General features: G+C 44.0%; 1 protein-coding gene across 1 annotated transcript in view; it reads right to left on the bottom strand.

The window, feature by feature from the left end:
- LOC117875510 (protein eyes shut homolog) overlaps window positions 1-26,808 on the bottom strand; it is an 85,455-nt gene that overhangs the window by 24,775 nt on the left and 33,872 nt on the right. The window lies entirely within an intron of this gene.

Below are 26,808 nucleotides of genomic sequence, written 5' to 3'. Positions count from 1 at the left end.
CGCTACCACTAGGGAGTTGGGAGCAGGGTGGGTGTACAGGTACTCGTGGCCTTTGGATGGCACAAAGTACTTGCGCTCAGCCCTCTTGGAGATGGGGGGGAAGGGAGGAATGAGTTTGCACAGGGCATTGGTGATCTTTGAGACCCCTTCATGAAGGGGCAAAGCCACCCTGGCCAGTGCAGTGGAGCAGAGGACATTGAAGAGAGAGTCTGAGGGCTCTTCTAACTCCTCCACCTGAGGACTCAGGTTGGCGGCGACCCTCCTCAGTAGTTGCTGGTGTGCCTTAGCGTCATACAGAGGAACTGGGGGAGGGGGCTCTGTTATAGCCTCGTCTGGTGATGACAAGGAGGATGCCAGTTGTGGAGGACCCTACAGCACCATTGGTGACCCAGTGGCTTGCTCCCCTACTCCCTCGTGGACTTGTGGGGTCCTTGCGGAGGAGGAGGGTGGGAGAGAGAGGCAGCTGGTCTCTGAGGCTCCAGACATCGAGCGGTAGGCCTGGGTGAACCCCCACAGGTTCCATGCATACCACAGCGCCGGCCACTGTGCCTAAGGCCACAGGGCCGGTTTTGGTGTCGACAATGTAGCTGATACCGGAACTAGGAGTGAGGGATAGCTCAGTGGTTTGAGCATTGGCCTGCTAAACCCAGGGTTGTGATCTCAATCCTTGAGGAGGCCATTTAGGGATCTGGGGCAAAAATCTGTCTGGGGATTGGTCCTGCTTTGAGCAGGGAGTTGGACTAGATGACCTCCTGAGGTCCCTTCCAACCCTGATATTCTATGAATTATTCTATGAACCTGTCCCACCATCAGGGAATCTTGCCCTGAACCAGGGCTGGATCCTGAGCGGTTGCTCCCAGGCGACCAGGACCCATTGCCCCAGCCCAGAGCCTCTTCCCACATCCTTAACCCCTTATCCCCGGCCCCAACCCACAGCCCCCTCCTGCATACTAAATCCCAAAGCCCCACCCCCCAGCCTGGAGCCCCCTTCTTCACCCCAAACCCCTCATCTCCAGCCCCACCCCAGAGCCTGCACCCCCAGCTGGAGCCCTCACCCCAGCCCGGAGCCCCCTTCTGCACTCTGAACCCCTCATTTCTGGCCACACCCTGAAGCTGTCACCCCCTCCGGCACCCTAACCCCCTGCCCCAGCACAGTGAGAGGGAGTGAGGGTGGGGGAGAGCAAGCCCCCAAGAGAGGGGGGCTGGAGTGAGTGGAGGGCGAGCCCTCCAGAAGGGGTGGTACTACAGGGAAGGGGCGGCCCTAGGGTGTTTGGTTTTGTGTGATAAGAAAGTTGGCAACCCTACCTTGCCCCACTGATGTAAGTGCCCTATTACACCAACATCATAACTGCACATCCACAAGAGGTGTAGGGCTTATGTTGGTGTAGTTAGGGCAACAGAGTGTCTATGTAGACATTGTCTTACTTACATTAGCTGTTGGCTCCATGCTGGAGCCATGAAATTGGCAAGGAAGCTGGGCAGCTAGAGCCCAGCTGCCCCTGGCTCCCCACTCTTAGCTGGGCTGAGGCCTGCGCTGCTCCCCGCTCCCTGATTAGAGCAGTGGTCTCCAAAGTGGGGTGCGCAAGAGGATCCTTGGTGGTACGCAGCAGGAGAAGCGGTTTTTTGGTTTGTTAGTTTCTTCGTCCGAGTGGCTTTTTTTTTTTTTTTTGTTTTGGCAAAAATAGTAGAGCCAGTGCAGCAGGGGGGGTGTGCTCAAAATTTTTTTTACTGATAGTGGTGCGCGATCAAAAAAATTTGGAGACCACTGGCTTAGAGAGCCGAGAAACCTGGGCAGCTGCCCCCTGCTTCTGGTGGGGAACAGGGAGGTGAGAAGAGCTGGGAGCAGGCAGCTGAGAGCCCAGGAAGTGCACCACTGAGAGAAAGAGGATAGTGTGGACATGAGCCACCGTAGTAATTCAGCAGTACCTGTAAGGCGACCTAACATAGCTTGACTTAAGTCTGTGGACATGCCCTAAGTCATTCCTTGGGCTAACTGACTTTGATTTCACAGTGACTGTGCTGTGAGGAAGAAGTAAGTAAGGAACTCAGGATTTGGCCCTATGCTAATAAGACATGAGCTATTTCATAGCCAGGCCAGCAAAGTGGTAAACCTTGTCTAGTTTCCAAATTTAAATACCTCCACAAGATAAATCATTTAATAGATTTCAATCATAACTTAAGGTATATGGATCAGCTGGGATAAATATGGTGCAGGGATATGTAAATTACACCTCCCTGGCAGGGCTGGCTCCAGGGATTTTGCCGCTCCAAGCGGCGCAAAATAAATAAATAAATAAATAGCCGCGATTGCGATCTGCGGTGGCAATTCGGCGGGAGGTCGTTCACTACAAGTGGGAGTGAGGGACCGTCCGCCGAATTGCTGCTGAATAGCTGGACGTGCCACCCCTCTCTGGAGTGGGTGCCCCAAGCACCTGCTTGGCAAGCTGGTGCCTGGAGCCCGGCCCTGCTCCCTGGTCCTGTGAGGCCCCTTATGGCTCAGCGTCATTGATCCTGATGGGGATCAGGTGGTGGGATATTACTACCACCATCCTTCTGAATGCATGTTAGCTGGTCACAGCTTTAATTCTTCTTGATGAGATCATTGAGAGAGGTGCTAGATCAACATAACTACATTTCTGCCAGTGTAACACCCATGATCACCTCAGTATGAAGGAGGTTACAACTGTTTTGCCTTTCACCAGCCTCCTTTCCACCACCAAGGAGTTTATGTACGGTATTAAACCACAACATGAATTTAGCCCGACGACAGCACTTTATTCTACTTGGCACTATAAATTATACAGAGATTTTTTTTCTTTTTTGTAAATGCATGTTTTTTCCATGTGTCCCCTCTGTGAATACTAAATGTACTGGGCTGGTAATGATAAATCTGAAAGTTCAGATGCTTTTTCTTTGTAGACAAAACTTAAAAGTGTGTTTTATCCTTAGAGAGCATGATTGCCATAGCAACCATGCAGAGGTATTTTTTGGCATGTTACCACCAGGTTTCAAAAATCTCCAGTGAATCATAGAGCTTGATTGGACCGGTATTGCATGAATTACTAAGAGAAACAATACTTACTATGTCTCAAAATAACAAGTAAATAAGTGCCTGCAGCTACATTTTTTTAAATGATTGAAATGCATTGGAACAGCAATACAGTACTGCATTCCTCCAAGTCCAAAATAGTCTGCAGATTCAGCACTTAGGAACAACTGTGCCATCAGATAAGCCCCTCTCCCCCTCCCACATTTATATACAGTATATATATAGTACAGAATATACATTTGTTAGACTAAAAATCATGGGCCATCTTCAAAGCAATCACACTAGGGATTAATTTGGCCTAATATAATAATACAAGTAAGAAGATTTGATGTGTGTTTTTTAAAATAATGCCTTTATTTTAATAAATCTAAGGATTTTAAAAGTCAAATATTAATTTCACCAGTTAGTGTGTGCTCTCTTTCGAGTTATTCAACTTGAATAATGAAAACGGACTAGCTAGTTGACTTTTGGTTCCTAGCCATTTTTATCTTCGGGTTCTCATGCATTAGCACAATTTTGTAATGTTTTGGTTGCAAACACTACGAGAATGATGAGCTAGCTTAGAACTGCATGTGAGCTGACAAACATGGCCAGTTCACCTTGTGATTGGTGTCTATTTCATGTGTTTATCAGGGAATCCTTTTACTAGTTGGGGGAGTATTTGAGCGTGTTAAGTCAGGTGTGCAGCAATGCAAGATACAGGTTCGCTGTCTTTTCCTCATGAGCAACGCAGACAATCCGTGTTTGTAGCTGTGGAGAGTTAAGGGACTGTTACATAGATAAATAGTCTACTTGTTAGCTGAACTGCTTTGATTCCCAAAATAGCATTATCCTTCCATTATGCTTCCTTGAAACCAAAGAAAACGATTTTAATTGATTTTTGCAAAAGCACCTGATCAAGCCCTTTAAACACCTATTATGGTAAATATTAATCTTCCCATGAGCCCAGTTATATTGTACAGTACATGGGAAAAAAATAGTATGTGTATGTCTATATGTGGATCTGATCACCATTGCATCTCAGCGTACTGACTACAACATACAGTCCAGTAATTTCCCTGGAAGCGTAGCAAATTGCTGAACAAATCTGGATTAAAGTTTATACATATTTTGTGATTTTTTTTTTAAAAGCCATATACAATGGTTCTCCAATACTGCCATCTACAGCGTCTTTTGACATATTACGCCATTGGCACCAAAACAAAGTATCAGGCACTACAACCAGGTAACCTGCTAATATGGTCTGAGAGTACAGCTCCCCCCACTCTTTTAAGAATCTCCTAAACTGTGTCTAGATTATAGACTGTTTGGCTGGGTACCCAGAGGAATTCCAACGGATCAATTCAAATACTATAGTTCAGCACTCCTATAGCTTTGTCAAGGAAGCATCATTGCGTCTTCCTGCTGTTTCCACTCCAAATTACTTTGGGCCAAGTAGCTTTAGTTGTTTAAATAGCACTACTCATATGAGGAAGATGAACCAAATGTACTCCATGCTAACCGAGGAGAGGAAAGAGAAGAGGAATAAAAAGCAAAGAAGGAAAGGCTGTGTTTATATGGCTTAGTATTGTTTAGGCTCACTGTTATAAAATGTGCACATTGGTTATGGAAGTTTTCTGTGTCTATATAGTTGAACTTCAGAGAGTCTTTCAGTGACAATGAAAGAAGGTAATGTTATGCCATTTATAAATAATGATGCATGATAGAGCCACACATTCTTGATACAGAAAAACATTTTTAGATTATTTCTTTTTGCAGAGAAATAGGCATCTTTGGGCCTGATTCTGCCCACTGTTCCTCATCTGAGGAGTCATATGTGAGACTGCTACTCATATAAGGAAGAGCTGACAAGACAGGATTCTTAGAGTTTGTCAGTCTAATTGCAAAGTGAATTATTTGGCAGAGAATAAACTGGAAGTGGGTGTTTCAAAAGTCTTAAGAACGGTCATTCTGGGTCAGACCAATGGTCCATCTAGCTCAGTATCCTGTCTTCTCACTGTGGCCAGTGCCCAGATGCTTCAGAGGGAATGAACAGAACAGGGCAATTTATCAGGTGATCCCTTCCCTGTTGTCCAGTCCCAGCGTCTAGCAGTTAGAGGTTTAGGGACACACAGGCATAGGGGTTGTGTTCCAGACCATCTTGGTTAATAGCCATTGATGAATCTATCCTCCATTAATTTATCTACCGTAATTCTTTTATGAATCCAGTTGTAATTTTGGACTTCACAACATCCCCTGGCAACAAGTTCCAAAGGTTGGCAGTGTGTTGTGTGAAGAAGTACTTCCTTATGTTTTTTTAAGCCTGCTGACTATTAATTTCATTGGATGAACACTGGTTTTTGTGTTATATGAAGGGGTAAATAACACTACCTTATTCACTTTCTCCATACCAGTCATGATTGTTTAGACCTCTATCATATCCCTCCCACCCCCCGCCAATTTGTCTCTTTGCTCAGATGAACAATCTCACTCTTTTTAATCTCTCCTCCCACAGAAGCTGTTCCATACTCCTAATCATTGTTGTTGCCCTTCTCTGTACTTTTTCCAATTCTAATATTTTATTTATTTATTTATTTGAGAAGGGACGACCTGAACTGCACACAGTATTCAAATTGTGGGCATGCCATGGATTTATATAGTGACATTCTGAGCCTTTTTGTCTTATCCTCTATCCCTTGCCTAATGGTTCCTAACATTGTTAGCTTTTTTGACTGTGCAGCACATTGAGAAGATGTTTTCATAGAACTACTCACAATAATTCCAAGAGTTCTTTCTTGAGTGGTAACAGCAATTTAGACCCCATTATTTTGTATGGATAGTTAGGATTGTTTTCCAATGTGTATTTCTTTACATTTATCAGCATTGAATTTCATGTGCCATTTTCTTGCCCAGTCTTCAAGTTTTGTGAGATCTCTTTGCAGTCTGATTCGAATTTAACTATCTGAAGTAACTATGCATCATCAGCAAACTTTCCCACCTCACTGTTTACCCCTTTTACCAGATCATTATGAATATATTGAACAGCACTGGTACCAATAGATATAGTGGGGGGACCCCACTATTACCTCTCTCCACTGTGAAAACTGAGCATTTATTCCTACCCTTTGTTTTCTTTCTTTTAACCAGTTACTGACCCATGAGAGGACCTTTCCTCTTATCCCATGGCTGCTTAAGAGCCATTGGTGAGGGACTTCCAGAAAAGTCCAGGTACATTATATCTACTGGTTCAGTCTAGTCTGTGTGTTTGTTGACCCCTCCTCCATGAATCTTGATATATTGGTGAGTCATGATTTCCCTTTACAGAAGCCGTGTTGATTCTTCCCCAGCACATTGTTTTTTGTTCATCTGTGTGTCTGATAATTCTGTTCTTCACTATAGTTTCAACCAGTTTTCCTGCTACAGAAGTTAGGCATACTGGCCTGTAATTCACAGGATTGATTCTGGAGCCTTTAAAAAAAAATCATCATCACATTTGCAATCTGGTACAGAGGCTGATTTAAGTGATAGGTTACATACCACAGTTAGTAGTTCTGCAATTTCATATTTTCATTCCTGCAGAACTCTTGGGTGAATACCATCTGATTCTGGTGTCTTATTACTATTTCATTTATCAATATGTTCCAAAACCACCTTTACTGAAACCTCATATGTGACCCTTAAAACAAATTGCTTAGGTGTGGGAATCTCCCTCATCCTTTGCAGTGAAAACTGATCAAAAGAATTCATTTAGCTTCTCCACAATAGCCTTGTCTTTGAGTGCTCCTTTAACACTTCAATTGTCCACCAGCAAGCTTCCTGCTTTTGATGTACTTACAAACTCTAACAGCATTTTTTTTGTCTTTTGCTAGTTGCTCTTCAAATTCTTTTTTGCCCTGCCTAATTATACTTAAACTCTGGCAAGTCAAGAGTTTAACCAGTTACTGACCCATGAGAGGACCTTTCCTCTTATCCCATGGCTGCTTAAGAGCCATTGGTGAGGGACTTCCAGAAAAGTCCAGGTACTGGATTTGACTTTTATTTTTTAAAGGATGCCTTTTTGTCCCTAACCACCTCTTTTACTCAGTTGTTTAGTTACAATGGAGGTTTATTGGTCCTCTTACAGGTTTTTTATTATTATTTGGGGTATACATATAGCTTGAGCCTCTATTATGATGTTTTTAAAAAGTTTCCATGCAGCTTGCAGACATTTCACTTTTGTGACTTTTCCTTTTAATTTCCATTTAACTAGCTTCTTCATTTTTGTATAATTCCCCTTGTGGAAGGTAAATGCTAATATGGTGGGTTTCTTTGGTCCCCTCCCCCACAAGGATGTTAAATTTAATTACATTATGGTCATAATTACCAAGAAGTTCAGCTATATTCACCTCTTCGACCACATCCTGTGTGCAACTTAGGACTAAATTAAGAATTGCCTCTCCCTTTGCAGATTCCAGGACTAGCTGCTCCAAGAAGCAGTCATTAATGGTGTCTAGAAGTTTTATCTCTACATTCTGTCCTGAGGTGACGTGTCCCCAGTCAATATGAGAATAGTTGAAATACCCCATTTCAGTTTTTGTAGCCTCTCCTTGAGCATCTCCCAATCACCATCCTGGTCAGGTGGTCACTGGTATATTCCAACTACTATACTCTTATTATTCAAACATGGAATTTCTAGCCATAGAGATTCTATAGCATAGTTTGGTTCATTTAAAGATTTTTACTGTTTGACTCTATGCTTGCTTCCACATATAGATGCTCTCCGGGTTACGCAAGACCCGACTTATGCAAATCTGCACTTACAGAAAAAGCTCCGCAACTTCTGTAAGCTCTTCCCCCCTCCGCCCCCCCGTAATTATTGGGTATGCATTCCTGACTTACGCAAAATTCGACTTACGCAAGGCATTCTGGAATGGAACACTTGCGTAAGTTAGGGAGAGTCTGTATACGGTCACTCCCATACCCACGACCTACTCTGCCATTCCTATATATTTTGTACCCTGATATGATTGATCATCATCATTCCACCAAATTTCTGTGAAGCCTACTATATCAATATCTTCATTTAAATACCAGGCACTTAAGTCCACCCATCCTAGTATTTAGACTTATTGTATTTGTATATATGCACCTATAAAATTTGTCACTATTTAGATTTCTGCCTTCATGTGATGTAACTGAATGGGACTCTCTTTTGTTTTACTGTTTCTTTTCAGTTCCTAACTGTATTTTATCAACTTCTATCCTCTCCTTTTTACTAGGATATAGAATATCTTCTTTAATCAATTCTCCCCTAAGCAATGTGTCTGTCCAAACTGTGCGCCCCTCCGCCCTTAGTTTAAAAAACTCCTCTATGACCTTTTAAAATTTATGTGCCAGCAATCTGGTTCCATTTTGGTTTAGGTAGAGCACATCCTTTACACACACAGTTATGCAGCAGGCTCCTCTACCTTTTAGCAGTGGTGCTGGGAATTGGAGTATTTTGTTTGTTTTGAATGCAATGGTATTGAAGTGACCAGCCTTAGTTTCTTATTATTCGGGTTACAGTTTAAAGTTAATTTTCTCAAATTCTATATAGTTTAGTGCCAGCCATTTCTTTATTTGCCAAGTTGTAGTTAAACGATAAAAACTAGACTTTATTAACATAAAATTCCATTTTGGTGTTCTGTAAAACATCATTACTTTGATGAAGTTTCCTCAATTTCTTTTTTCATGTTCTTAGTCCTTGAGGGGTTTTGGTAACTGAGAACTGGTACAGTGTCAGCTCCTGACAATATTAGGTTGAATGCTTTTGCACTCCAGCAGCTGGGCTCAATTTCTTGTATTACTATTATAGTTGTGAGCTTTAAAGCCATTGGATCAGAATGATCTGTTGATACTTGAGTCACAATATCTTAGAGGAATTCTAAGTAAGTCCTAATGGTGATGTTAACATTAAGAAAAGATTCTAATGTTGCCTGATTTGGTCCTTCCTATTTCATTACAGCAGCTCTTGTTTCTAAGCAACAAATAAATCATACCCCTTTAAATCACTTTACCATTGGATACGTAGGGCCTGATCCAGCTCCTATTAGCATTATTAAAAACGGAGGGTGCTCAACATCACTGAGGACAATCTTAGTTTGTTCAAGCTTGTGAAAAGGAGGCTTGACTTATTTTTCCCTCTTTTAAAAATATGCTTTAATTTGCTTCTTTACGCAGTCTTCTAAGGGCTTTGCTCAGTATTTACACACAGTACTTATCAGGCAATGAAGTCAGTGAGAGTTTCCCTGAGTAAGATTTGACAGGATTTGACTTATCTGAATAATAAGAGCATTTTCCATAGGTGATCCTGCTTTTCCGGGGTTTATACAACTTCAGATTTAGCTGATTTACTATTGTACAGTTATGTACTTACAACCTCAAGTTTTATCATTCAACTGTGCTGTATCAAGTCCCAGTTCCATTTGGGAAATTGTTTCATTCTTGGTAGTATTGTTGACTCCTCTGTTGTACATGCAAATGTTCTGCAAAGCATTTTGAGGACAGTTATGTGTTGATTTTTAACACATTTTGCTCAACTTCCTTATGCACACAAGAAATGGGTAACTATAGACATCCGATTCATACTTTCCAGATCAAAACACGTATTAGTGCTTGTTAGATATGGTATTTAATGTGTCTAATGACTTCAGTCAGGCTCGGTTAAACTATCTTTCACATTTGCAGTGTGAACTGTTCCCACAGATCGGGTAAAGCGCCCCCTGTTGGATATGCGCTAGCCTGCTGTGAGGGATCCAAACCCTGAATCCCACCTCATCTTACTGGGGCTATATAGAGCTTAGCACTGGCTTTGGCCCTATCGGTAGTCACTCTAGGTACAGACCTCGTGTCTGATACCCCTCTTGGCAATGGGGACTCCCAAAGTCCAATTGCTTAGGCCTTGAAACCAGTGCTGTCTCCCCCTAGCCTCTCCAGCAACTCTTCCATGTTCCCCAGAATCCCACCAAAGGTTCACTGTTTACCTCTCCTGGGGTACATGATAAAGAGAGTCAACAGATATACAGAATGACTTTACATAGGATTCTAAAACATCATTACTCTTTACTTGGTATCATGACAAATACACTGATCCATACAAAATAATAAACACAACAGTATACATTTCGCTCAGTCCCTTCACTGCCTTGGAGAATTTTTTGGGCACAGGCTAAAGTCTTCTAAGGAGTCCCGGATATTTCCTCTCCCCTCTACCCTCCGGCACATGACCTCTCTCCATAACATCCAGTCTCGGGTCTTTTCTTCCTCTGTTACCTTTTGTCTTATAACCACTAGCCTCCTTTGTCTTGAGACACACTGATCTGCCTCAGCAGGTGACCAAAGACCCCTGCCTGATGACTTCATTGACAGGTGGCCTCTCCTTTGGTAAACCAGTTCTCCTGGGTAAGGGTCTTTCTTCTGTCTTAAGGTGTTTCTTTTTGAATGGAGGACCATCAACATTTAATGACTCTTTATTGTTAGCTATGGGCCACTACCCCCTGGAGTTTCAGTCCATCGTGGAGATAGGAGGCTAACAGAGAAGGCCAACAAACCCCACATTCATAATGGCGCTTGCAGCTTGATGAAGAAACAGAGTTCATAAACTCAAAATTCATAAATTGTACTCAGATTGCCCAAATTAACAAAACTGTGTCACCATAAGCATCATTCTTTATGAGCCCATGCTTGTTCTGTACGCTATTCTTGCTGACTTTGCCTGCCTTGGTCTCATCAGTATATGACCCACATCACTGCCCTGTGTTTACTGGTCCTTGTCCATTGGCCTGCTTGTTTTTATTGTTGTTCTTCTATGCTGTTTTTTCTGTTGTGCCTCATATATTTCCACTGCTCTTTTCCCTCACTCCCTCTTTCTTTCCTTGGTGTTCATTAGTCTTCATCACTTTATCTTCCTTTGTTCTCTCTTTTTCCCTCATCCAACACACACCATCATTCCAGGGAAGGGATATTCAGTCTCGGTAAACAGCTGTTTTTTAGCAGTTTGCCATCCATTAAAAGTGAAAACCGTACTTTAAAAAATATGATAATTCACTACTCTGCCATAGTAAGGTGAAATGATGGTCAAAGGGTTTTGGCCAAGTATAGTAATTCCAGTTCATACTAAAGCCAAAGTACAACTGATGCCTTCCTGTGTGCTTTCCAGTTACAGGATTAGGATTTATTAAAAGAATAACAAACTATGAGCAGCACAGTTTCTCTTGGGTGGGTCTACACTTACTTCCTGGTTCGGCGGCAGGCAATTGATCTTCTGGGATCGATTTATCGCATCTTGTCGATCCCGGATCGATCCCGGAAGTGCTTGCCGTCGACGCCGGTGCTCCAGCTCGGCGAGAGGAGTATGCGGCATCGACGGGGGAGCCTGCCTGCCGCGTCTGGACCCGCGGTAAATTCGGACTAAGGTACTTTGAATTCAGCTACGTTATTAACTTAGTCCGAAGTGGGGGGTTAGTGTGGACCAGGCCATAGGTTCCAACGTGAGTACCTGCAGTACTGAACATTGCAAAAAGAGCAAAACCTGTTTGAAATCCTGGTACATAGGACTTATTACAAGCTAAATTATCTGCTTTGTGTGAAGTATATTTCCTATATTGTCTGCTGTCCTGAATCCAGATGGTATCACAATTATAAACCCCTAATGAGAAGCAAATTCGAAGCTTAAGCATTAATACTAAGACCCCTGAAAGGCTGCTTCAGCAGAGTCAGTGCTGCAAGCAGTATTCTTACAGGGAATGAAGGATTTAGCAGTGACTTTTCAGAAAGTGGTTTGTGAGCAGAGTTTGAGCTGGCAAATTTGCACCTGAGTTGTGCAATTCAGTTTTGGACCCAAATCAGACTTCCAGATGGGGAGTGCAACTCACATAGTGAGTGGTGTAGTCAGTTCTGTGCCCACAGTTTGCTTTGTGGATTCAGCGAGGGAGGCCAGGCCTCAGCACGTACTGTAAAGGACAAACAAAAACCCTTCAAAGGAGTCCTAAAGAGGGGCCTGAGAAAAATGAGGCAGACAAGGCTGAAGACTTTTTTTTTTTTTAAGGGGGAGAGGCAGCAGACAGATGCAAAGCCTTTCAGTGAAAGGGAGGCAAGGGAGCATAGACATCTCCTCTGAGATTGGCAACTAATAACTATTAGTGTTGTGATGTATGAATGTGCTCAAAAAGGTTTGCCTGTTTTATCATTACCCTAATCCTGAGGCCTAATCCAATGCCCATTAAAGTCAACAGGAATGTTTCCATCAATGTCAATGGGAAACATAGAATCAGACCTCAGGTGTACAGCACTCCTGGGGCTCTGAATGGGAATAAAGCCAGGTAGACCATAATGCTGCTTTCACAGTGCCTAATATGCACTCATTTTCTGACAAACTTACAAAGGGTGTGTGAATTTGCAGCTCCAATAATTTTAAGGACCTGGAAAAATGAGGTAGTTGAAAATAAGTGTAAGCACAGAGTCAGCAATCACTGGGTTAGGACCAATGGTTTTAAGAGACTTTTTTTTTTTTTTAAAACACAAAGCTGGGATGCCACTTGGTTTCATTTATGAAATAAATACACTTTGTACTGACTTCGTACATCACACTTTTCATCTAAGTGGCTAAGTGTTATCTCCACTTGACAGGTGGAGAAACCGAGTCACAGAGAGATGCTGTGACTTGTCCAAGGTCCCAGAGGCGCCTGACTCCATGTCCAGTGCCCTATCCACTGGACCTTTTAAAGGTTGTTTAAAAGTAGGCTGGAGTCTGAGGCCTTTAGGAAGTGTGGCCCTGCATTTGTTCTTCTTTGTTTGGCCATTTACACTAACTGATTTTTATTTTTTTACAAAGAACCAAAAGCAAATAAAGGACAGTTTCGTCCCAAGATGAATTTTCTACAAAGGTTTATTAGGCTCACGAGAGTGCTTTGTGATCATGTCATTTCACCTACGGTTTCATACATTCAGCTGCTTGGGAAGACTGGAATGCCACGTTTCTGAGTACTTCACAGTCAGGAAGGGAATAACCCCACATGCACAGGAGTCAATTGGTGCTCTGCTATTGACTAGCATGGGTGCAGATCAGCCAGAGGGGTAGTGAAACCAAAACATCCAATTTCTATTTGTATTACTCTCCTTCCATCATTTTATTTGCTCTCTACATGATCCATGCAAATAAAAATCAATCTTTGGAGAAAAAAACCACAAATGGATAACATGGAAAAGACCTACTAGCTTTGGCATACCTTGTTCACAGAAGATGCCGGTAGTTCCTAGAGGGCAGTGGCATGTGTATCCATCAGGCAGTGGCACACAGGTAGCACCTTTTCTACACAGATGTGGTGGGTTGTGCTCAGGATCGCAAACTGAAACTGTCTCTGTGCAAAATGCTCCTTTCCATCCAGTGGGGCAGTCACAGCTACAGTACATAAAAGAGGGGAAACAATGCAACATTATTACCCGAACAAATCAATGTTTCAGTAGCATTTGGAGTCAACATTTTCAGACTCTGATGCCTAAAGTTAGGCAGCTAAATCAGAGGTTTTCAGTGGTGCTAAGTAGCAAAGTCTATCATTGGATTGTATTTTTAGGCAGCTTAGTTTTAAACCATTAGCCCAAATTTACATCACATTTGTTTTAGTCTAACAGCCTGGGATCACTGTTTGTATTTAATGAGACATTTGAATTTTTTATTATTTGTATTGTGGTATTAGCATCCAGAAATGCCAGCCAGACTTGCATCTCCTTTTTGCTGGGTGTTAGACAAAACACAGAAGAAGGCAAGGTCCCTACCCCAAAAAACTTACAAACTAAATTAAGAAATGGCACAATAAGTAAGTGTAATAAAGAATAAGGGGGAAAGGGAAAATAATGAAGTGGGCCCAAGGGAAAAGTGGTAAGATCAGGCTCTGTGGCTGCCTCTCAGGTAGCCAGTTAGTTGGCTGATTTCTTCTCAGAGGCAGAGCAGAAGTGGGATCTGGGGAAGGGTTTGAAGGAGGAGAGGGTAGGAGGTTTGCAGGGGAGTGAGGCCTGTGTCAGAAGTTGCATATAGTTGCTAGTTGCAGACATTAATGCCATCATCATACTGAGGGAACCCGAGAAAAGGGAAGTGTCTGCTGGCCTTTCCCACCTCTGTGTTTAATTAGAGCCAGGGGAATCACTCAGATCAAACAAGAAAAACAAACCATCCTGCTGGTTGTCCATATTAAAGTCAGTCTGAGTGTTGTAGAGCTTGTAAAATCCGAAAACATACTTGATACAGAGATTTAAAAATGGACCTTCTCCTTGAAAGCAGAATTCTTTTTAATAGTTTACATGTATTAAATAAATTTGCATTTTATCATCCACTGGCAGTTTTATGACCTGTTATAGCCATAGTGCTCCCAGGATATTGGAGAGACAAGATGGGTGAGGTAATATCTTTTACAGGTCCAAAATTCTGTTGGTGAAAGAGACAAACTTGTGAGTTACGCAGACAGTGCTTAATTTGTGCCGGGGCTTGCCGGAGCTGAGCCCTGGCACCTCTAGCCTGGGCAGTTCATAGCCCCAGCACTTCTGGGCTCCCGGCCAGCAGCCTCCACTCTCTGAAGGCATCACCTCTGCCAGCAGCAGCACAGAAGTAAGGGTAGCAATACCATCCCATGCCACCCTTATTTCTGCATTGCTGCCAGTAGCTGCGCTGCCTTCAGAACTGAGTCTCTGACCAGCAGCCGCCCAGCTTGAGCCCCGGCACTGCTTTCATTTCAAATTAAACATTGTACCCAGAGCTCTTCTTCTTCATCCCACTTGGTCTCAGATTTATGCCTTGTCAGTGTTTCTCTAAATCAAGGGCAGGCAAACTTTTTGGTCCAAGGGTATGGAAATTCCATCTGGGTATGGAAATTGTATGGCGGGCCATGAATGCTCATGAAATTGGGAGTTGGGGTGCGGGAGGGGGTGAGGGATCCGGCTAGGGTAGGGCTTGGGAGGGGCCAGAAATGAGGAGTTCAGGGTGCGGGAGGGGCTCTGGGCTGGGGCAGGGGGTTGGGGTGTGGGTGGGGGGGGGGGAGGGGGAGGGCTGGGGGGGTGGGCTCTGGGGTGCAGGAGGGTGGGATCGAGGGGTTTGGAAGGTGGGAGGGGTTCAGAGGGTGGCCAATGGGAGCTGTGGGGATGGCGTTTGGGGCAGGGGCAGTGTGTGGAACTCCCTGTCTGCCCCTATGCATAGGAGCCAGAGGGGGGGACATGCTACTGCTTCCGGGAGCTGCTCCCTGGCAGGAACTTGAGAGCTTCATTAAAACACCTGAAGGGCCGGATGCATCCCCCGGGCAGTAGTTTCCCCACCCCTGCTCTAAATGGATGTCTCTTATTGATTGCCTGTAAAATTCAAGGCCAAGAATAGAACATAGATTTTGACTGGTCCTTTTCTCAGGCTTTTGTTTTTGTCCCTCTTGGACATTAGTTCAAACTTGCTGAGCTACATTGTCTCCATCAATCAACTCACAGTTTCTAGGCAAAGGACATCCATGAATCTTTGAAATGGTGGCAAGAGCTATATCCTGATCTCAGGTATGATCTGTAACTATTTTTCATTTCCTAGACATTTCATAAACATGGCACAGTACTGCTATTATTGTTTCTTTAAACCTTCAGGGCAAAGGACAACAGGTAAGCAAACCACTGCCTGCAACCTCTTCACAATGATAAACAGCTACTTAAAATTAAGGGGAAAAGAGGACAAGACCTCACAGTAACAAAAGCACCTCAATCCATGAGAGTTGAGCATTAGGGTATTTTCTCTCTCACCCTTAACCATTATGCTTTGATGCATAGAAACCATTGAGGTGGGAAAGTAATTTAGCTTCCTAAGTGGCAGATAGAAATGTTGGTTTTCTGTGCTCTGATGGACTAAGGAGCTGGAAGCTGTGGCTGCACTTGCTGGGACTCATAGGAGTGTTTTTTTTCTGTCCCCCCTCCACACCATATTTCTTTTTGACACTCGTATATCAGAACATTTTCTTGCAACCTAAAAGTGAAATACTAGTTCTACTGATTTAAATGGGATTAAACCTACCTGCATGAGGGTTGAATTTGATCAGCTTCCTTCTTCCATACATATCAAGTGCCATGAACACACATCACCCCGTATCAATGGTAGGACAGATGTGCCTCAGCTTAGCAATTTGATTATAGATTTGCACCCAGACTTTCCCAAAGTTCAGAGTTGTGTGGATTTTGGGTTCTGGTTCAGGCTCATACTAGAGAGAGCACTAACTCACAAAGTTTGGATCTGGAACCCCGTGTGCCCCTTGCTGCCTGCAAGCTGAATTCTGTTGCCTGGCCGTGTGTTATGGCTTACTCACACTAAAGTGTCTCCTTTGGTCTCTGAAATGTAGCTTTTAAAATACTACCCTCCCTTTTTCTCCTCCCGCGGGTGCAAATGTTTCTATGAGGCCCCTATCTACTCCGTCCCAGAGGCCGGTCCAGATTAGAAGACAGAAAAAACGAACTCAGGACGACATGTTCACCGAGCTCATGCAGTCCTCCCGCACTGATAGGGCCCAGCTGAATGTGTGGAGGCAAACAATTGCGGAGTCCCATAAAGCATTACAGGTACACAAAGAGAGGAGGGATGCGCGCGATGAGAGCAGGCAGGATGCTATGGTCAAGCTCATGGAGGATCAAACTGACATACTCCGCTGTATGGTGGATCTAATGCGGGAAAGGCAGCAAGACCACAGACTGCTGCTGCAGCCCCTGTATAACCGCCCTCCCTCCTCCCCAAGTTCCATAGCCTCCTCAACCAGATGCCCAAGAACACGAGGGGGGAGGCTACAGCCAGGGCTGGCTCCAGGCACCAGCCAACCAAGCACATGCTTGGGGTGGCACCTGGTAAGGGGCGGCCAATCTTGGGGTGGCGGGGGACAGCGGGGCGCTCGGCGGGGGGGGGGGTTCTGGCGGCACAGCGCTCGCCAGGGGGTGTTTGGCAGTGCTCCGCGCAGGAGGGAGGGTTTTGGCAGTGTGGCACTCTGCGGGGGGGGGGGTTCGGCAGCGCGGCGCTCGGGGATGTTTGGCGGCGCGTTTTTTTTTTTTTTTTTTTTTTTTTTTTTTTTTTTTTTTTTTTTTTTGCCCAAGCAACAGAAAGCTGGCATATGCGAACTTTTGATTTGGTTTTTGGACTTGTCCTTCCCTCTTCCTCCAGCCCCCTAACCCAATACACTCCCCTCCTCCCCCGGTCTACCTTCTGATTTCTCTCAATGTGTTGTGCAACAAATAATAAAGAACAGTTTTTAAACAATTTTAACTTTATTTCCTTTCATATATATATACGGGGTGGATAACTTCAAGAAAAACAAACACAACTGTCACACCGTACCCTGGCCAGTCATGAAACTGGCTTTCAAAGCTTCTCTGATGCGCAGTGCGCCCTGCTGTGCTCTTCTAACCGCCCTGTTGTCTGGCTGTGCGAAATTGCCCACCGGGCAAGTCGCCTCAACCTCCCACCCCACCATAAACACCTCCCCCTTACTCTCAGATATTGTGGAGCACACAACAAGCAGCAATTACAGTTGGAATATTGGTTGTGCTGAGATCTAACCGAGTCAGTAAGCTGTGCCAGCGCGCTTTCAAATGTCCAAAAGCACATTCTACTACCATTCTGCACTTGCTCAGCCTATAGTTGAACTGCTCCTTACTACTGTCCAGGGTGCCTGTATACGGCTTCATGAGCCATGGCATTAAGGGGTAGGCTGGGTACCTGAGGATAACTATAGGCATTTCAACACCCCCAACAGTAATTTTCTGGTCCCTTCCTGCAACTGTTCAAACAGACCAGAGTTCCTGAAGATGCGAGCGTCATGCACCTTTCCCGGCCATCCCACGCTGATGTCGGTGAAACATCCCTTGTGATCCACCAGTGCTTGCAGCACCATGGAAGAGTACCCCTTGCGGTTTATGTACTGGCCACCCCGGTGTGCCGGGGCCAAGATAGGGATACGCGTTCCATCTATCGCCCCACCGCAGTTAGGGAACCCCAGCGCATTAAAGCCATCCACAATGGTTTGCACATTTCCCAAAGTCACTACCCTTGATAGCAGCTGATCAATGATTGCATTGGCTACTTGCAGCACAGCAGCCCCTACAGTAGATTTGCCCACTCCAAATTGATTCCCGACTGACCGGTAGCTGTCGGGCGTTGCAAGCTTCCACAGTGCTATGGCCACTCGCTTCTCAACTGTGAGGGCTGCTCTCATTTTGGTGTCTTTGCGCTTCAGGGCAGGGGATAGCAAGTCACAAAGTTCCATGAAAATGGCCCTATGCATATGAAAGTTTCGCAGCCACTGGGAATCATCCCAGACCTGTAACACTATGCGGTCCCACCAGTCTGTGCTTGTTTCCCTGGCCCAGAATCGGCCTTCCATGGCATGAACCTGGCCCAATGCCACCATGATCTCCCAATTGCCACATGCCATGCTTCTAGGAACGTCTGTGTCCATGTCCTCATCAGTATAGTAATCGCACTGTCGTCGCTTCCTCACCCGGTTTTGCAGGTACTGCACATACTGCTGGATAATGCGTGAGATATTTACAATGGTCAAAACTGCAGCGGAGAGCTGAGTGGGCTCCATGTTTGCCGCGCTATGACGCCTGCATGGGTAATCCTGGAAAAAGAGCGTGAAACGTAGGAGAGCTGTTCGGTTCAAGATGGCCGATAAAAGGCAGTAAATGGTTGTCTTCTGTAGCTTTCACAGAGACGGGAAGCTTGCTAGAGCTGCGAGAGCAGAGTTTGTGGTGGAAGCTGTTCACCATGGCCAAAAAACGGCGGGAAAATGTTGCTGTCTGTAGCTTCCACAGGAGCCCAGGACTGACAACATGGAAAAAGCGGTGGAAGCTGTGCGGCTTAGTTCACGATGGCCGAAAAACAGCGGGGAATTGTTGCCGTCTGTAGCTTCCATGTGAGCCCAGGACAGACAACATGGAAAAATTAGTTAGCGATGCAAGAGCGGGAGAGCAGAGTTTGCGGCGGAAGCTGTGCTGCTCGGTTCACGGTAGCTGAAAAAAGGCAGGAAATAATTAGATAAAAGAGTAGATCGAAAGACGAGAGGACATGCACGTTGGATTCATAGTACCAGGAGACAGGCGGTGCACCGTACTGCACCGTCTGCTGGCAGTATGGCGTCTGCCGTAGCTTTCATGGAAGGAGGAGCGAGTGATGGCACACACCCAGAAACACCCGCGAGAATGTTTTTGCCCCATCATGCACTGGGAGCTTAACCCACAATTCCAATGAGCGGCGGGGACTGCAGGAACTGTGGGATAGCTTCCCACAATGGACCTGTCATAACTAAAAGGGAAGGGTAACAGCCCTCCTGTGTACAATACTATAATCCCTCCTGGTCAGAGACCCCAAAATCCTTTTACCTGTAAAGGGTTAAGAAGCTCAGGTAACCTGGCTGACACCTGACCCAAAGGACCAATAAGGGGACAGGATACTTTCAAATCTTGGGGGGGGGGGGAGGCTTTTGTTTGTGCTCTTTGTTTTGGGGGTTGTTCGCTCTTGGGACTAAGAGGGACCAGACATCAATCCATGCTCTCCAAATCTTTCTGAACAAGTCTCTCATATTTCAAACTTGTAAGTAACAGCCAGGCAAGGCATGTTAGTTTTATCTTTGTTTTCTCAACTTGTAAATGTTCCTTTTGCTAGAGTGTTTATCTCTGTTTGCTGTAACTTTGAACCTAAGGCTAGAGGGGGTGCCTCTGGGCTCTTTGAATTTGATTACCCTGCAAAGTTATTTTCCATCCTGATTTTACAGAGATGATTTTTACCTTTTCTTTAATTAAAAGTCTTCTTTTTAAGAACCTGATTGATTTTTCCTTGTTTTAAGATCCAAGGGGTTGGATTTGGACTCACCAGAAACTGGTCAGGGAAAGGAGGGGGGATAGTTAAATTCTACTTGTGTTAAGATCCAAGGGTTTGGATCGGTGTTCACCAGGAAATTGGTGAAGAAGTCTCTCAAGGCTACCCAGGGAAGGGAATTAGCACACTGGGAGTGGTGGCAGCAAAAGCAGATCTAAGCTGGTAGAGAAGCTTAGAGGTCCCTACATCTGTATCCTAAAGTTCAGAGTGGGGAAGGAACCTTGACAGCACCGCTCCGACATTCAATGCTAGCCTCGGTACTGTGGACGCACTCCACCGAATTCATGCGCGTTAGTGGGGACACAACACCGAATGTATAAAATCACTTCCGAAAATTTGAATAGAATAAGTTCAAATTAATTTTGTACTGTAGACGTACCCTAAGAGAGGTGCTGCACAAGGCAGATGTGGGGGAGCAGGCCCAGCAGAAGGAGAAAGGAGCTCAAACACACAACCCCCAAAGGAATGAAACAAAAAGATCACTTTGGACTGACGGATCCATCTGTAAGTCTCAGATACAGGTTAAAGTTTTGTAACATTTGCACTTTGGTTCATATTTCAGGGTGTCATATTTTTCTGAAACAGTTCACCCAGCCCTGCCACTTACATACCTGACAACACTCAGTATAAATACCCTCATACAGTGATTTCATAGGCTTAAGGGACCGTACCAGGGACCAAATTCAGCCCTGAAGTAAGCAGCACAAGTCCTGTTTGAGTTAAGGAGAGCTGGGCCTCTGTATGTCACTGCCAAATTGGGACCCATAACTAAAGTATAATGTATCTACGCTATTCAGTATCTTCCAAAATGTCTCTTTATTAATTTCATACTAAGTCTGTATCTTACATCATTGAAGCTTGTGCAATTGTGTTGCATTTCCTGGCACCTACATGACAGTAAACTACAAGGTGTAATATTGTCCCCTGTGCCTTATGGCTTTTTCTGAAGTTCTTAGAACAGCTGCTTCCATTAAACACATCTTCCTGCATTAAACACAAAGCATCCTTGAAAGTGTGTCTTGTTAGATAGGAATGTGAATCAAAGAAAACAAGTCATAGTTAATCACAGAAAAACAAATACCCCAGGGATCCTCTCATATTTACTCAAACTCTAACAAGTGAAATGAGTCACTGTTTAAACCCTAAAAGTCATGAGATCAGGGCTTTACTCAGTAAGAATGATTCATATATTATCGTACATTAATTCAATTTGATTGCAAATTTCTTCTCTTTAGGATAAGAGGCTCTTAAATATTAATCATACATTTGTGAAAGGAATTTAGAAAGATGTCAAGAAATATGTATAATTTATTAGAAAGCAGCGCTGTACATTACTTCTTGAATAGTAGGCATACATCATCTGTGTTAGGCCAGGACACAACTATGCAATTTGCAGTAATTAGGAATGGGAGGATTTTATAAAACCCCGAGAATCTCCTCTATGAACCTTCTGTATGCTTTTTGGAACTTGGAAACCGTCTACAGATCAGACAGACTACACAGCATCACAGCAGCAGAACGTTTGGCCATATTGTGATAATTTTATGTTGAATAGTATTTTATATCATGAGTAATCACACTGAAATCAATGGGGCAATTCTGAGGTAAGGAACAACCTAAACTGAGTAAGCATATTACAATCTGATCCAGAGAAAGGTATTCTGGGAAATAAAAAGTTATAATCTGAAAAAAGCCAAAACTGAACTGACATAGTCAGCACCTCCCGTATTTTCCGAGAAAGACTGAAGAAAATCTTTCAACTTTTTCTCTACCAGATCTTTCCACATTTATTCCTATTCACTGTGCATCTTCATGATGTAGGTTCACCTTATTAATACACACACACACACACGTTTTCTAAATATATCAACAGTTATTGTTGATATATTTACAAAATATATTTATATGATATATTTATATGTTTATATAGATATTGTAAATATATCAACAACAGTGTGCAGGAACCAAAGATTTTAAAAATCCAAACTCTGGATTTACAAATTTAAGGTTTAATTTCTTCAACCTGTGAGCTCTGTTGTGCACTTGAATGTTTTCCTGCCCAGTGTGAATCAGCTGGGATGAGAATCTGCACCTCCAAATCAGAGGTCATGGTCTTCTCCCGGAAGAAAGTGGACTGTTCTCTCCAGGTGAGATGGGAGCAGCTGCCCTTAGTGGAAGAGTTCAAGTATCTAGGGGTCTTGTTCCCAAATGATGGTAAGCGGGAGATCAACCGGCGGATTGGTGTGGCGGCGGCAGTGATGCAGGCACTGTACCAATCCGTGGAAGAGAAGCGGGAGCTGAGTTCTTGAACGAAGCTCTTGATTTACAGGTTGATCTATGTCCCCATCTTCATCTATGGTCATGAACTTTGGGTAATGACCAAAAGGATGAGATGACGAGTACCAGCAGTGGAAATGAGGTTTCTCCACAGCATGGCTGGGCTTATTCTTTGAGACAGGGTGAACCTCAAAGTAGAGCTGCTACTCCTCTGGATTGAAAGGAGCCAGCTGAGGTGGTTCAGCCACCTGATAAGGATGGATGCCCCTTGGGAGGTTTCCTTTGGAACTCTACCAGGTATATCCCACTGGGAGGAGGCCCGGAGGCTGACCCAGGACATGCTGGAGGGATTATATCTCCTGGCTGGCCTGGGAATCCCACAGGAGGAGCTGGAACCTGTTGTGGGAATACTGAACTAGAACATTGAGGGAAAATAGTCAACCAAAGATGGAGCATGGAGAGAGAAATGCATTCTGATAGAAAACATCACTATTTGTAAACAAAGAACCTTCTGAAGGGCTGCAGAACTGACACTAGAGAAAATAAAGGCTTCTGAAATCTCTACCTCAGCAAAGCATGTGACTTCTTTTTCTTTGCATTGTGTAAGTAAAAAAGCAGACTGATTTTACTCTAATGACACACTTGGCGTAAGATATGATACAAAAAAGTCAAGCAGTTGTAATGCCTGAAACAGATGCCCCATTGCCATCTAGGTCACTGATCTTCACTGATTAGAAGAAATGCTAAGTGGTGAAACAGACTCACCTAAAAGCAGTGTAGGGAAATAGCAACCTTGTATTGCTCTGTCTGCATGCACAATGGTTATTCAAACGAATAGGCGTTGCATAAAGAGTGAAGGCAACCAATGGTCCTTAATCTGGAGACCTATTAAATATACTGAATAAAAGTGAGACTTTCTACTAATCTAATCATAATAATTACACTGAGGGATTCTATTTCACTTTTCCACCTATAAACATATAGGCCTCACTCCTGGAATCAGATCAAAAAGGGCTCTTTCTAATGATCAAAATACAAATCCCTCATTTTAAGAGTATCCCTAATGGGGTATAAAGTCCCTTGTCCTGGGCAAAGACACACTTTGTTCCCTATTTCAGCAAGAATCATGCAAGGCATCATAGAATATGATGCAAATATATGATTTTCTAGCATATACAACTTTGGCCTGCAAATAGAATACTGACAGGTATTAGTGCCCTTTAAAAATAATAAAAAAAAAAACCTGTTGTATTTTTCAAATAGTGGGTCTTCATTTACTTAAAACACTGGTGGCTGCCCTAGTGCTGACTGGAATGTAAAGTTTAACTGAAAGATCACAGAAAATGCTGTACATTTCTGCTGCTACTTAAATCTGAAGCACCATCCCCATAGCAACTGAATCTCCAGTTTAACTACACTGTACATTCTTCCCATGTGGAGGTGTGGGCAAAGTGCAGAAATAGCTCAAACCAGCAACAACAAAATCTCCAGAGGGAAATCATTTTCAGGAGACTCAAAATATTTGAACACAAACCAAATTTCCCAAAAGACCCCCCTCTTCAGAGGGCCACAGATGATTTTAAAAGAGAAAGCAGCACCCACAGAGCCTGTGTAAGCTGGTATTGTCGGATATTGTACACCGACAAAAATCACATGAGCTATAGAGCTGCCACGTTGTCAAGGTGCTGCACTTTCTGTGGCCAAGGGGAATTCAGGGAGTGTAATTGTTTAGGAAATGACTGAAGTAACATTAAAAAGACATACATACGTGTACACACAATACACATGAGAGACAGATATGATGGGCCTGCTGTGATAACTGGGCTTACAAATTTGCCCTAATTGTGAGCTCAACTGTGAGAAGTGAAAGTTCATTAAATGTCACAATTAACTATAACAACCACTGTTTATGGGCAAAGGTGCAAAAGAAAGACTCAGTACGTCCAAACAAACAAAAAGGCCTCTTGATAAAACCCAAGGTTTGTGTTAAGATCACACTTGGTAAACAAGAAGAGGGTGAGTCTGAAATCATTGAACCAGAATTGGTGTGCTGGAAATGAGCCTAATTGGTGGCAAAAATAATGGGGGTGAGGGGTGAACTATTCCACTCATTACTCCTTTTTTTGATCTTTAAAGAACATGACTTTGGGGAGAAAAATTGGCTATGGGAGTGAGCTTCACTATCATGGCTGCTATCCCCCCTACACCATCTTTCGGGCCCCTAGACCTTCTTCATCCCAATCCTGAAAGATGTCTTGAGCAGACTGGGCCAGAGAGAAGACGCCAGATGACATCACCACGTCCACCAGTGTTGGTTGGATCCTGAACACCACCTGTCTCACATCCCCACCCACTTCTCTTTTTTCCTCTCTCCTATCCCTCTCAAAGGGCCAGAAGAGACCATCATGATCATCTAGTCTGACCTCCTGCTCTCTCACCTTCTATTTAATAAGCGTCTGGCATGGCTGGCCAAGACTGTATATTTTTCTACACTGATGTAAGCCAGTGACCAGAAAGAAGCAGCTAAAAGCAATGCCCTAAACAGCCTGAGGCTGGTATGAGTTTGCCAGGTCTCTGAGTGGCTGTGCCTGTGTTTTTCAAGCAGTGAGACTGCAAATGAATCAGAATCTGCACCAGAATCTGTCAACACCAGAATCAGAAGCTACATCTTTTCTTTTCTTTCTTTTTTTGGTCTTGTTTTGCCTTCCAAGAAATGGGATCGGACTGTAACAAAACCAGCAGCAACTACATCTCAAGCCCATCTCAACTAACTTCTCTTTTCCCCAAAAGGAGAGTAGTTACCACCCTTAATACCACGTAAGCGATGTCAAACAAGGGATGTTTGTTTTTCCCCCCTTTAAAGACTCTCTCCTGCTAAAGAGAAAGGGAAGTTGTTAAGATTAAAGCCTTACTTAATACTTTGATTTGGACACAGGAGCAACATGAGGACAGACACATGCATGGAATTAAGCAGCAGGCCGCAACTTTTATTAAATTTTAACACAGGAGAGGGGTGCTACCCCCCCCATCACCATACTCGCCTATACCAGGCATTTACTGGTTCCAGTGCAGGGGCTACAGGACTCCTTGCCATATAACCCATACAGGTGTCAGGGATTCTTACTGTATTACCCATAACTCGCGGCAGGATTACAGGGCTCCTTAAGATATAACCCATAATGTGGGGTAGGATATCCTCAGCCTATGCCTCAGGACTCAGCATTTTTTGAGCCATAGCACCCTCCCCCCACAGGACAGAGGGTGCAGCAAAGTGGGGACCTCAGCCCGCAAGAGCCACAAGGTCTGACCTCAGCCCATGAAGGCCACAAGGTCTCATCCTATCACATGCGCCCAAAGCCCAATGCCAAAATTGCATGTCTTCTACCTCTGAATTTTATTCTCTTAACCACACTAGAACAAACAACTCCACCCCAGTACCTCAGTTGGTACTAAGCATGTTCCTACTCAACCCACTTGTGGCTTGAAAGTGCTGTGAGGAAGGCAAAAAAACTCCATAGTCCTTTGCCAACTGGCCCAGAACAAAATCCTTCCTGATTCCTATAACAGGTGATTGGCTAGACCTGCAGCATCTCTCAGGCTGCTTTCCAATTCCTGGTTCAGGTGGGCTGCTGGAATGGAACCCAAAGAGGTTCCATATCATTCTTGCACTGGGTTAAATCCTGGGAGCTGGGGACTGCTGACCAATCAATACCCCTCTGCCTCAGCCAGCCAATGGTTGCCAGAGCCTCCCAGAGGTAGGAGCTCTTTATTATCCCTTGGCAAGTGTCTCCGTCCCCTACTGCTGGGACCTCCAGCCCTATCAAGTTTCCTCACCCATTGATGCGGGTGGATGGTATTTAAATTTCAAATACTTTGGTTTTCCTGCTTTTTCTGAATCTTAAATAGAAGGATTTTTTAATAATGTGTTTGCCATGGTTCTAAGTAGGTAGAGGTCTCTGTCTACCAAACCCCCAACCTTGTTTAAAACTGTTTTATGTCAGATAGTGACTGAGTGATGTTAGCACCTTTGAATCTTTGGGCACATTTATTCCATCTGAATTAGTACAGCAGACCGGTACTGTTTAGTAAGGACCATGCTAAGTGAAAATCAATGTAACACTAGCACAAGCTATAACCTAAGCTAGAGTTTAAAAAAATCATGTTTTAAAAATATTAAAAGGTAGATAAAAATCCCCATAGTATCAAACCCTCCCACCAGCACCTTGGCTTTCTGTCCTCTCTCCAAATGTTCCCCAACTGCTGCCTCCCTCCACACACATGCACACACTTGACAGAGGCTCTGTGTTCCTCAGGAATGTTGGAGGGGCATGTGACTCAGAACAGAGCCACAAGAGCTGCTGAGCAGAGAGGCTGCAGGTGGGCAGCTTGGAGGAGGCTGCCAGTGTTCCGGGCTTCAGCCTACTTTTTTGGCCACTCGTGTCTTTCTGGCTGGCAACTGACCTCTTTTCACATATGCTTCTGTAAATGAAAATGAAGCTTTAATATGATTTTCTGAGGCTTTGCTCTTCAGAAAGAGCACAGTGTAGATGGTGATAAGGATTTTGTAAAAAGCAACAGAGGGTCCTGTGGCACCTTTGAGACTAACAGAGTA

This window comes from Trachemys scripta, chromosome 3 (genome assembly GCF_013100865.1).
Source record: "Trachemys scripta elegans isolate TJP31775 chromosome 3, CAS_Tse_1.0, whole genome shotgun sequence".
Lineage (NCBI taxonomy): Eukaryota > Metazoa > Chordata > Testudines > Emydidae > Trachemys > Trachemys scripta.
Note: the sequence above shows the minus strand (reverse complement) of the source record. Positions and strands in the feature narration are given on the sequence as shown.